This window comes from Pteropus medius, unplaced genomic scaffold (genome assembly GCF_902729225.1).
Source record: "Pteropus medius unplaced genomic scaffold, Ma_sr-lr_union100, whole genome shotgun sequence".
Lineage (NCBI taxonomy): Eukaryota > Metazoa > Chordata > Mammalia > Chiroptera > Pteropodidae > Pteropus > Pteropus medius.
The window spans coordinates 290,373-303,234 of record NW_024356333.1 but is presented as its reverse complement, the minus strand read 5'-3'; positions in this window follow the sequence as shown (position 1 = coordinate 303,234).

Here is a 12,862-nt window from a genome sequence, read left to right as displayed (position 1 = left end):
TCGAGCTGTCCCCTGGGGCCACATAGGCAGACCTGCCGGGTCGAGGCCGGTGCCAGGCTGAGACTCAGAAGCAGAGGCTGGTGCCCGAGGAGCGAGCCCGTGCGGAGAACAGGAGGAACGTGAGCCTGTCATTACTCATCCACGTGTTCGGCTTCACTCTGACGTGGTTCAGTGTGGCTGACACCTTTCTGCCCTGGGAACATGCACTAGGCACCACTGGGAGCTTATCAAAATGTCCAGGTATCTGGGGCTCAGGCTCTGTCATCTGAGAGTTTGCGGTGGCCTTTGGAGTAGGTGTCGTAGCGCGTTTCCTAGGCGACGCGGTCCCCAGGCCACTCGGCAGGTGACTGCTCCCTGCCCAGTTCCCATTTACCCACAGCTGAAGGCAGCTCGTCTTTCCGTGTTCCGCCCCCCACGCGTTATGTAACGGGAGTGGAGCCTGTGGGTGAGCGAGTCAGGAGGCTGCAATTACATTGCTCCGTACCAGTGTGACAACGGATTATTTCAGCCCGCAGGGAGCCAGGTGGGGACCGATCTGACAATGGGCAGAGGGGTGTGTGAGTCACCCTCCCGTCTCATTAAATGTTTGCCCACACGGAAGACTCGCTCCGGCGCTCGGTCATGATGCTGCGACATTGTGCCTCCCCCTCGGAGCTGCCCACGGAGACGTTTCTGGCACACAGGGAAGGAGGGATGGAATGAGATGGAATTAGGTTGTGTTTCTGTTGTTGCTGGGTGGCCCAGATGCGGTTGTTTTCTTGTCATTCCTGATTTCTGAAGAGTTTACTGCTCTGTCACAGTCGCGTGGAGAAGCCAGAGGCTGCTGACATGTTTTCTGCAGAGCAGCGTCTCTCAAAGCTGTTTTCCTTTCTGTGCACGGCAGTGATTAAAAATAGAAACCATTAGCGCCGGGGGGAGTGTGGTGTGGACCCTCTGGGTGCTGAACGGCTTAGGCGGTTTAGGAAAAAACCGTTTCTTCTTTATTTTTGGTCGAGGAGGCAGTATTTCCAACAGGTGGAATTTGGGGGGAAAATAAAGCAAAACCAACGCCAGACCTGTGGGGACTGTGCTTCTTAGTGACACCGATTATTCTTAGGATACTTATCGAAGGGATGACTTGAATGCAGGATGGGCAAGCAAAGAAGCGGCTGTCCAGCAGGTGCTAATGTGGTTTACATTGTGTTTTTTCAAGCAATGGAGAGTTTCTAGATGTTCTATAATGTGTCCTTGTTCCCCCTGGAGGGAACTGGGCTGTTCTCCATGGCCTCGAGACCGGAACAAAGCAGACCAGCCTGTGGTGGGATTGGAGTTGCGCATTTAGCTTCATGGGGCATTGGCACGAAAGGACCTCATTCATTCATTCATTCATCCATCCATTCATTCATTCAACATGTATTCATAAGCGTTCTATGCCAGATATTGTTCTAAGCACTGGGACTCGATCAGTGAACAAACCCCAAACTTCTGCCCGTATGCAGCTTGCATTCTGATGAGGTTACAGCTCGATTCCTGGGCCTCTAACGTACCAGTTTAGGTAGGACTCTGGAGAAGCCGATAAGACTTTCTGAATCTGAATTTCCTCATCTGGCAAATGAGTTCACTGCGCTATTAGCGCTTTCCAAATTTTCCTGGTCATAGAAGCAGCCGGAATGCTTGACAAGGCCCCACGGAGACCAATTCAGTATGTCTGGACCAGCCCTGTCCCACAGAAATGTAGGATGAGCCACACATGTAATTTCAAGTTTTCTAGCAGCCACATTAAAAAAAAAAAGTCTAAATAAGTGAACTTAATTCTAACATCTTTTGTTTAATCCCACATTTTCAAAATTATATCATTTCAATGTGTAATCAATATAAAAATAGTAATGGGATATTTTACATTCTTTCTTTGCACTAGGTCTTCCAAATCTAGTGTGTGTTTTGTATTATGACACAACTCCATGCAGAGTAGCTACATTTCAAGTGCTCGGTAGCCACCCACCTGTGGCCAGTGGCCACCGTACTGAGTCCAGCACGGGTCCACACAGAGCCTAGAGGTCTGGACGTTTAACAAGGGGTCCAGGTGATTCTCGGGACTGAGCAAGTGTGGGAAAGACTAGACGATTCTAATAGTCCGTTAGAATACCAGGGGGCTGGGGGACATCAACGAGTCAGCCATTCGAGTGGCGGTCAACACGTTCCTATTTTCAGAACGCCGATTTCATGACTCCTGGAGCCCCCCCACTTCTCTCACTCCACCCTCCGCGTGTCTCGGGCTGACAGTCAGGGCCCTGAAGATGACATAACGGTGCCGGCAACGGTGTGAAGAAGAAAAAGTCTAACTGATCAAAGGACTGAGGAGGCTGTCTCACGAGGACAAGCGGGAAAGATCAAAACTCTTCGGGCTGCAAAAAGAAGGCCGAAGGGTGAGGGAGGTCGAGGTCCCCAAGGCCACGAGGCACGTGGAGAGGCCGAGCACGCGCATTCTGAAGTCCAGAAGCAGCAGGCCAGTGAGGCCCGTTGGGTAGCTGCAAACAGCCTTAGGACAAATAATGAGAAAAAGAGAAAAAACATTTTATGCAGATGAGGTTCGAGAACTCACTTTCTGTGGTATAGGTAGCAAAGGAGATAAGCTGAGCAGGTTTAAGCTCCGTTTCGTGGGAGCTGTATCTTCTTACGGTCTTCGGAAACGTCCCTTACCTCCTTAAGAAGTAGTTAGGTTTGGTTTTAGAAAGAACACTTCCCGTGTGTCCATCCAGCCACCCGCCCCGTACGTCTGTCCGTTAAACCTTCTAACACCCGACCCTGTGAAACGGGCTTTGTTAGAGGTTTCAATAAGTAGAACGTTATCGAATACACACCACGAACCCACAAAGTCGCCGTGATTACATCAGTTTGCAGAGGGAGGAACGGGCTCAGGTGTTAAGTGACTTGTCTGCATTTGCTTGACTGGCGGCTCGTGTCGGTGCTTGGTGTCACACTCCGAGCATTATGACCACGTCCAGCGGCCTCTACAAAGGACAGGATGAGGGGCCAGATGCCTACGAGGCTGACCGGGGTGTTCTTAGGAGCAAATCGGGGAGGTCCACCCGTGCCGAACTCATTCGGCCCATCTGCTGGGACCTCTCAAGGCCAAAGCCGGTCTCCCGGTACCCCATCATGTACCGGGGTGTGGAATTCCCGTTGGCATTTTCAGGGGCCTCGGAGTTGCTGTCACGTGGTCACAGATGTGTTCAGTCAGTTGAGTTTTGAGTTTTGTCACGCAACACAGCGTGACAACATTTAGGGGACACTAAAGCTTGTTAGAATCCCAGTAGTCCACAGCATCAAAGTGAGAGAAGACCATTAAGATCATCTTTTCCGATGCGGTTGTTCAAAGGAATGGCCAGACTTCTCTGTGTTAGTGACCTTGGGCCAGAGCTGGGGTGGGACCCCACAGCCCGTCCCCCCGCCCAAAGCCCCTTCCAGGCTGGTGGGCTTTGCAGACGGATCTCTTTCATTGCTCTGTGGTATGCACACTGACTCAGAATTTGACATTTCATTTCTTGACATTTGATGGAGATGCTGGAAATATGTCCCAGTGGACCGAGAAATCGTTAGGACTGATCACATGCAAAAATGACTTACGGCTTGCGATTGAAGATTGAGTGTTGGCGAAAATTATTCTGAGTGGCCTCAGCGGGGAGGTTTGGCTGTGTGCCATTGTTTTTGCTATTTTCCAAAAAAGTGGGAATTCAAGTGCTGAGGATTCGGAGAACTTGCCTAAATGTGCCCAGCTGTGGCGTGACCAGGCTGGGTGACATGCGCTTCTCAGTAGAGTTCTTGACATCCATCTGACTTGCTGTCCATGTCACCTTTGCAGCCCTCTGTGGGTATTCCGAGCCCTCCATGCAGTCGTGGAATCGCTAATAAGAATTTCTGTGTCTGACAGGTTTTCATGCAGTATGCTGCTCCGGCCCCTCCCTAGAAGTCTATGACCAGGAGGCTGAGAAGCAGGGAGAAAGAATCTGGAATTCCCCCGAAAATCAGCAGGCTCTCTCATTTCTGCCTTGTTATCTTTTTAATGAGGTCGAGGGCGCCCACTGGGCAGAGGCCAGGGGCTGTCTGGAGTCACAGCCTGAGTCAGAGGCAGGGACATCTCTTGCCGACATCACTCATCCTGGCAGGTCCCATCATGTAGACCTGAGAAGCCCCGATGGATGAAGGAGAGACAAAACCGTGTACCTCCCACATGTCCCCTGCCCTTCAAAGCGTCCGTCATGTCCATTGGCAATTTTCTCACAAATCTCTGTGAAGCGAGCCCCACCTCTGATGGGGCTGTTGACAGACGGGACGTGTAAACCTGACCCTGTGAAAACAGACGCAGGTGGCGGGCTGTAGGAGGAGGCAGTTGGGGCGACAGTGTGGAATTGCCCCTCGGGAGAGAGGCAGGAGGCAAAGGCAGGAGGCAAAGGTCTTCCCAGGGGATTAACACAGAACGTGCAGCAATATACCGACTAAAAGACTCCGCGAGAGCCCAGAGAATTAAAATGAGGGAATAGAAGAATTTAAAGTAAAGAAATGTAAAAAGATATAGCATGCAATGACTAAAGCACGAACAAATAAATCAAAGAGGAAGATCTGATTAATTGGACTCCATCAAAATTCAAAGCTTCTGCTCTTTCAGACACCAGAAAACAAAAAAGACCAGCCTCAGGTTGGGGCAAAATTTTTGCAAATCATATATCTCATAAAAATACACTTATCATACAACCCGGCAATTTCATTACTAACTATGTATCCAAGAGAAATGGAAACACACCCATACGAATCCTTGGGTGTGATGTTCACAGCAGCGTTTTTTAGTACAGCCTAAAACTGCACAACACCCAAATGTCCATCATCGAGTGAAGGGATTAAAAAATGTAGTATATCTCTGTGTTTGTATTAATATCTATCATCTGTCATCTTCCTTCCTTCCTTCCTTCCTTCCTTCCTTCCTTCCTTCCTTCCTTCCTTCCTTCCCTCTTCCCTTCCTTCCTCCCTCCCTCCCTCCTCCCTCCCTCCTCCCTCCCTCCATCCGTTTCCATCGACGATCTATCTATCTATCTATCTATCTATCTATCTATTCATATCTATCTATCTATTATCTCTCTACATCCATCTATCTATTATCTATCTGTAGTCTGTCCAATCTGTCTGTTTATCCATCTACATGGCATGGTTACATGGAGCCCCGTTTTATGCCACCCATTCCCTAAAGCATTTTTTAAACAACACACACACACACACACACACACACACACACACACACACAATATTGCGCCAGAGGCCAAGACACTCTCCCCGCATCTCTCATACCCTTTGGCCCCGTGATTCCAGGCTCTGTGTTCACCACGTCTCACTTGTCTCTTGGTCTCTCCTCTCTTGATACCAGTCTGTGCCTCAGGTCCCCTCCAAGAGTCCCCTCACGTCGTGGGTGGCCGCTGCGTGACCACGGGCGCGCCCTCACTGGACGCTCGCTCCTCCTGGGGTAGCTGTCACCCTTGCCCAGATCGCCCCTCAGCGTCGGCCACCGCGACCAGGGTGATGCGTTCATTTCAGTTGACAGAGTCCGAGGTCCCTCCGGACCATGCGCGGAGGTCAGTGAGCCTCTCGAAGCTGCTCGTTGGCATGTTTGGTGTTAAAAACGACGTCCCTGTCGTCGGCCTTTCTCTCGTGAGGCAGGAAAACCGAACGAGTAAATTCAGACGTAGAAGCCAGATTGTCCCCACTGAGCTTGTTTGAGGAAAACAAGAAAGAAGATGAGTTTTCGAATTTATTTTTATTCTAGATCGCTCCTTAGGATGAAAACAGGAATAACCATGTTTGTTTAAAAATGATTACTGTTCCAACGCTAATGGGGCGGGCGACCACGTGTTAGGAAAACAGCTTCCAGGGGAAAGGTTAACTGCTACTTCGGTGTGGCTGTTGGCACGGGGCTTCGTGCCTCAGGGTTTGAGGGTCTCTTCATTAAAGATAATCCAGGAATCATGAATTCAGAGCTTAGATACACTTGAAGAGCATTCCCGCGACTGTTCATCCATCCATCTATCTATCTATCTATCTATCTATCTATCTATCTATCTGTCTGTCTGTCTGTCTGTCTGTCTGTCTGTCTATCCATCCATCCATCCATCCATNCTATCTATCTATCTATCTATCTATCTATCTATCTATCTATCTATCTATCTATCTATCTATCTATCTATCTATCTATCTATCTATCTATCTATCTATCTATCTATCTATCTATCTATCTATCTATCTATCTATCTATCTATCTATCTCTTTAACGCCAATTACACATAATTTACTTGTAAACGTACTTCCCGGAGGGTTACCTGTCGTTCAGTATCATGTTGACTTTTAGTATCGTCAGGATCGACTACGCCCGTGTCTGTCCCAGGTTACGAAATAACCTGAATTCTTGTTCCTTCCTTCCTTTCTGGCCGCGATTTGCTCATTCGTTCAGTGAAGGATCATCGAGTGCTGCTATGTCCCTGCCACCACCTGTAGGCAGTGGGACAGTCTTCCGAGAGGTTCCTAAAGCTTCCTGAGCGACGAGGGGAGGGAGAGGAGGCCTGTGATTCTGGGATAAGCCGCGGGAGTCCAGGGACCGCTTCCCAGAGCGGGACAAGCCCCAGCCAGAGAAAATGGAAGCAGGAGGAAGACGGCCTGTGGGCACACCGGCCCCAGAACGGCGAGGTCTGGCCAGAAAGAGAATGCTGTGGCCTGAGGGTCGTTCTACGCAACTGCGGGTGGCAGAGAGATGGACTCGGCGCCGCGCAGACAGACCTGATTCGTGAGTGGGGGTTCCTCCTGAGAGCAATGCTCCGGGGGGAGGCGGGAAAGTGGGCTCTTTTGCATTTTAAACACAAAAGCAGCGTGGCCGGATCTGTCTGCAGTGTGGAGCATACCCATGGAGGACACCGCAGGCCGAGGGTCCCCTCCGAAGAAGCTGTAATAAATAAGGCAGGTGACCATGGGGTTTTTGAGCCAGAATGCCTAGGGGGCAGGACTTTAAAAAAATATGAAGTAGAGAGATGTGAAAGGTGGCAGAGCCCTCAAGACTTAGTGATAAGAAGCAGAAAGGGAATCGTAGCTGAAGTGGGGTGTCGTGCAGGACATGGAGTGTCGTGCGGGACGTGGGCCAGTCATGGAGCCGAGTGTGGGGGAGGCAAACCCGAGATGCCTTTGGGGTCTCGAAGAGGACGTGCCTCCTAGGCGGTCGTGTGCATAGTTCTGGGGCCTCAGAAGGAGGCTGGAGTTGGGAACACAGTTTTGAGACTCCAGGTGCAGGTGGCGGTCGATGCCATGCTTGTGGGTTTGGTCGCCAAGGGAGAGAGGGTGAGCATGAAGGAGAGAGGGCATCGCTTACAGAACGGACCACGAGGAAGAACCTCGGGGCCTGAGAGCAGAGGGGAGACCAGGAGCGTGCGGAGCCCTCGGAGCCAAGAGAAGACAGCATCTCAGCGGCGAGGGAGGTCAGCAGAGTCTGGGTGCCACTGAGGGTCAGGGTGCTTCTGCTCCTTCTCCCCGGGCTCGCCAACTGCATTCCTTGTCCCGAAGCATTCAGATCGGAGCCACGTGACTGTGTGGCTGACGTACGGTGGGTGGAGGTCATGAGGTCCCTTAGACACCTGACCCTGTCTCGTCATCACCGAACCGAAGAGGGTCCCCACGCGCAGCAGAGCCAAACACGGAACAGCGAGTCCCGCAGTGGAGAAATCAGAGCGTTTACGTGCAGGGCCCGAGCGGGGAGAACGGGAGGCTGGCACTTAAAACCAGAGCTCCCGGCTGGGTTTCGATCAGGGTTTTTGAGGCAAAGATTGAGGGCTAAGGGTCAGGAGTCACGGGCGAAGCCGACGGGTTCGTTCTGCTGCAAGCTCCCGCGGTCTTCCTTTGTCTGATTAATTCCCTTCCTGATGGCACCTCGTCTGGAGCCTTCATCACTGTGGTCCGGTGGCCTAACCAGGCTGAAGAACCAAGATTTTGCAAAACGTCTCACAATTGTACATCAGTGATATTATCTTTTTAAGCAAAAGGCAGAAACCTAACATCTCGTGACCACTGATACCGATTCAGCTGTCATCGCTTGCTGATTATCCGGCTACGTTTCTCTATGATCTCGACCCGGGTGCGGTTTTCAATGTTTTCCTCAGGACTTGCTTTGCAGGCAGTTTCCCCAGGATATGACGGACACACGTCCTTAATCTGTGGCTGGAAGCTACGCATCAACCCGAGCACGTTGACGAAAGCCTGTGGCCGCGTCTGTAGACCGATGTGTCTGTGATCCGATTCCGAAACACGCTTCCCGTTAACCGCCGGCTCCATCGTCCGCCCGTGTGTCTCCTCCACGCTCTGTGTCCCAATCTCGGGTGACCTCGGAGGGCGAGCAGGGAAGACGATGGCCTCACAACGTGGAAGACGTCTCGTCCGTAACTACGAGGAGCGTTGGGCCATGACAGAAAGAAACGAAAAGACGTGTGATCGCCTCAAGCCACCGACATGTGAGGACTGTCCGGGGGGATACGGTGTCCGATACGGTGTACACCGGCTGGAGTAATACGCAACTCGCTGGTGACATTTGGGGACGGCAACTTCAGAGTGATGGTGAGGACTGGGTGCCAAGAAATTAGAAAAACTAACTCAAGAAGCGTAACCGTGCAGGAAGGGAGGTCTCAAGTGGCAGCTGTCGGATGGGAGTGATGTTTCTGGAAATAATCTTGCGTGCTTTCTCTTTTGCGTTTCCTGCCTTGGAACCTCCTCGGTTGGGTCAGAGAAACCCATTTGCCTCGTGGAGATTAAGGATTTCTATCCCCAAAATGCGAAGAAAAAGAAAAATACAGAATCTCAAAGCTGACGTGCTTTGTCCACAGTGAGAAAATGGTGTTGAAAGCCAGATTTTGCGGAGAGAGAAAAGGTCACCCCCAAATCACAAAGCTCCATTGGTTTCACATCAATGGCCTTAGCCTGGCAACCTGACCTCTGAGGTCACCATAAACCAAAGCCGGCCTCGGCCACTGGGAAGGACACAGTCTGGAGGGATGACTCCTAATTAGGACACTTCAAGTGCCCGGCAACCTCTTCTGGGCGTAAATCGGAACCAACTTGTACCCACGCATGTTCACGTTGACATCGAAATGTTTTTAAATGAATTACAACACGGAAACGCGGATCCACGTCTGGACTGCCTGGGGGTGGTGTCGCATGCACGGGCGTGGAGTGCCAAGCGGGAGGAACGTGGTTTGGGCCGGGGACGGGTCCCTCCGCCGGGAGACACGGAGTGGCCAGAGAGGGTGCGCAGTCTTACACGGAACGGAAGATTATTTCCGGAGAGGCCGGTCCTTCATCCCTGCCTCCTCCCCCTGCTTTTTGGACATCCCTGGCGTTGAGCATCCTTAGCTGTTCGAGCGACCCAGGCTCTGGCCCCAGCGTGCCCTTCCCTGCGGTCTTCCCAGAACTCCGATGTGGGCATTTTCCGAATCCTCTCATTTGGAGACGAGATGCAACATTGCTCGCCGTGGACCAGCCGCGCGTGAGGCATCGGTCGGCGGTGAGCGTCACAGCGCAGAGAACGTGATACTTTCTGCCCAGGGCCCAGGGGACCTGGAATCGTGTAGTTCTTTGTTTGGGGGTGAAGGCTGTAAGGTGGGATGGATGGGAGCTGGGACTGGCAGCTGTCACCGGTCCGGCCAGCGCTGCAGTGCTGACGAGGCGCTTCCAAGGCCGCTTCTCCCGAGGGGAGGCGTCTCCTTCGATGCGCCTCGGTCCTGCTTTCCTCCAGGGAGACCCCCATCCGCCGCTCTCAGCGTCTTTCTCTCTGTCCTCTGCAGAGTTCTCCCTTTTCCTCCATCTGTCTTAGTTGGTCCGAAGCCACTTGGAGAGCCATGCCCCGTGCGATGCTGCACAACGTTCTCTTTCTGCTTCTGCAAAGCGGGTTTTACGCCTTAACCGTCGACATCCTTAACTGTCCGGTCACTCGGACGCCACGGTTCAGTAACGCTTAGACTTCAGATCTGTCTGCTCTCGTCCGTGCCACGAATTGGTCACTGTGCCCAAGGCCACCGCCTGCAACTTGTTCTCAAACCTTCCGAGTTCCTTTGCTCCACTGCCCCTCGGTCCCCACTCGGCTTAGCCCCGGGACGATGAGGCTCAGGGAGGAAGAGCCCGCTTGATCCGGTCTTTGCTGGAAGGCCGGGCCTGACCGTGGGTGTCACTCAGGCACCCTCTCGATGCCTCTTCTTACTGTCTGGGTTTAGAAGCGATGCGACCCTTCCAGGCCTCAGAGCATCGAATTCTGCTATTCTTATTTTCTCTTGAACTAAATATTTTTGGGAAACAATTCGATAAAAGTGTCCAATAATAGCCCCGCACATCAGGGCTCCGCTGTGTCCCTGTCCTCTCCCCGGAGGTTGCTGACTCAGCAGACACGTGATCTGCTCCCCAGGCTACTGCAGGCAGCAGTTTTATTAAACATTTGCCACAGCACGTCTTCTACATCCGTTTCCCTTCCTGCAGCCCCGCGTAAAGCTATGGCCTCGTGCCTTAGATTTTCATGTTGTCTCTACCTCCCTCCCTCTCTCTCTCTCTCTCTTTCTCTCTCTCTCTCTCTCTTTCTCAAACCCCGTTTCTGGTTCAAATTTGTGTACTGGTCGAGACAGAATCACCGCTATACCCCGCTGTCCTAAATCTCGGTTGCTTAGAGCAACGCACGTGTATTTCTCAGTCGCGAAGGTTCCGTGCAGGAGAAGTTCCTTCGTAGGTCCACGCAGAGTGGCGTGTCAGAGGCCCAGGCTCCTCTACCGCTGTGAGGCCCTGGCTGCTGGGCCTCGGGGCCTGGCGTGGGACCCATGCAGTCCCCTGTCCCTCGGCAAAGAGAACGCTGCCAAGTCCCATGCGCTTGTTTGTTTTTTCACTATCAGATGAGTTTAGTATCTTCCAATAACAAGCATGTTCCGACATAATCGTAACAAGCTGGGTGCGTTTTGATTGATATTCTCCTGCCATGCTGCAGGTTCCTGGGAGAGGAAGCATGTAAGTTAACTATCATTTTAAATCAGCAGAGGGCAGGCTGGGGCCAGGTGGATGCCGGGAGCCTCGGGAGAGTGCATGGGTGGTGAAGACAGGAAGGCAGAAGGAGATGAGGAAAAAGGTCACGAGGAAAGATGGACTCGAAGTCAGAACCGAATGCGCCTCGTTTCACTTGACGCAGACGATATTGGAAAAGCAATTTTTTTTTTTTTTGAGAATTTACTGTTAGCGTCAAATTGCTGCTAACTCTGCTGTGAATGAAAAATTATGGGCACATATGTATGGAAATACGGCGTAACCGCAGACACGCTTAATAGGCCGCAGAAACGGAACGCGATGACCATGTATTTAATGGAGGGAGTTGACAGTGCCGGCCGAACTCATCGAAAATCAGTTTAGATTTTCTGCAATGATTAACTCGAGTGAGAATGGCATCTCTATTCAATAAGACATTGTGCAGTTCTTCCAATAACCGTCACGCAAACTGCATCGCAAGCATTTTGCAGCGATATCAGTTGTAATTCCCGAGTATGTACAATTCTATGTCCTCCCCATTTCTCATGTGAAAATCGCTGTTCACCTTCGCCCAGGAGAAGCCGGTCCAGGTGCAACAAGGAGGTCTTAGGCTCTCCCAACTCGCGTGCGGTTTAGACTTCCCGGTGAGCACGGATGACGAGTTCTCGCCGGTGCTGTCTCGACGTCCTGCGCTCTGCGGGTTTAGTGGGTTCGAGTACCCGAAGGTGAGGAGATTGAGTTCCGTGATCATACTTCTCTCAGATGTGACGTCACCTCAAGGGCACCTAGGTCCATCTGGTCGACGGAGGGACGGACGGTAAGATGAACACCTGGAAAAGCCATCAACGCCAGAAACATCCTAAGTCCTGACGACCAACTTCCCTCCACCTCCCTCAACATGTTTGGGGTTTTTGCGTTGTTCTCTGGAGTCAGAGATTTAGTAATTAATTCCTAAAGGCCTTATGTAAATTCAACCAGATATCTCCTGTGCTCTCTTTTTGAAGTTTCATGTTTTAGTTCTTACGTTTAGATCTATCTATGATCCATTGCGAGGCAATTTTTTCGAATAGTGCGAAGTAAATATTGAGGTTTATTTTCATTCATATGTTCATCTTTTTCTTGTCTTTCTTTTTTTTTTTTTTTTTGCCGCAGAATTTACTGAAAAGACAACCATTTTCCTTTTGCATTACTTTGGGATCTCGGCCGGAAATCAGTTGATTACATGTATATAACGTTTTAGGACTCTCTCTTCTGTTCCCGTATGTATACGGGCACTTACGCAAACAGTACTCTGTCTTGCTTACCGGAGATTTATAGCAAGTCTTAAAATCAGTAAATATAAGTCCTCCAACTCTGGTCCTCTTTTTCAAAATTGTTTTGACTATTCTAGTTCCTTTGTATTTTCGTTTCCACTTTGTTATTAGTTTGACTCTTTCTTTCTTTTTGGAAAAAAGCTAAAAGGTTTTGATCGGGATTACTTAGGGTCTATGCATCTATTAGGGAAGAATGAATGACTTACAGCGTGGAGTCCTTCATTCTGTGAGTGCCGGACGTCTAAGTTTACATAGCTTATCTGTCATTTTTCTCAGCGATGCTTTGTAATCTTCAGAGGATATGCACATACTTTGGGAATTTTATCAAAATAATTTTCGAGTGCCATTATGCTTAATTTTCAACTTCCAATTGCTCTTGCTAATACGGAGAGACATAGCTGATTTTTATACATTGCCCTCGTATCCTACAAATTTGCTAAACTCACCTATTATTTCTAGTTGATAATTTGTAGATTCCTTGGGATTTTATGAGTAGATTC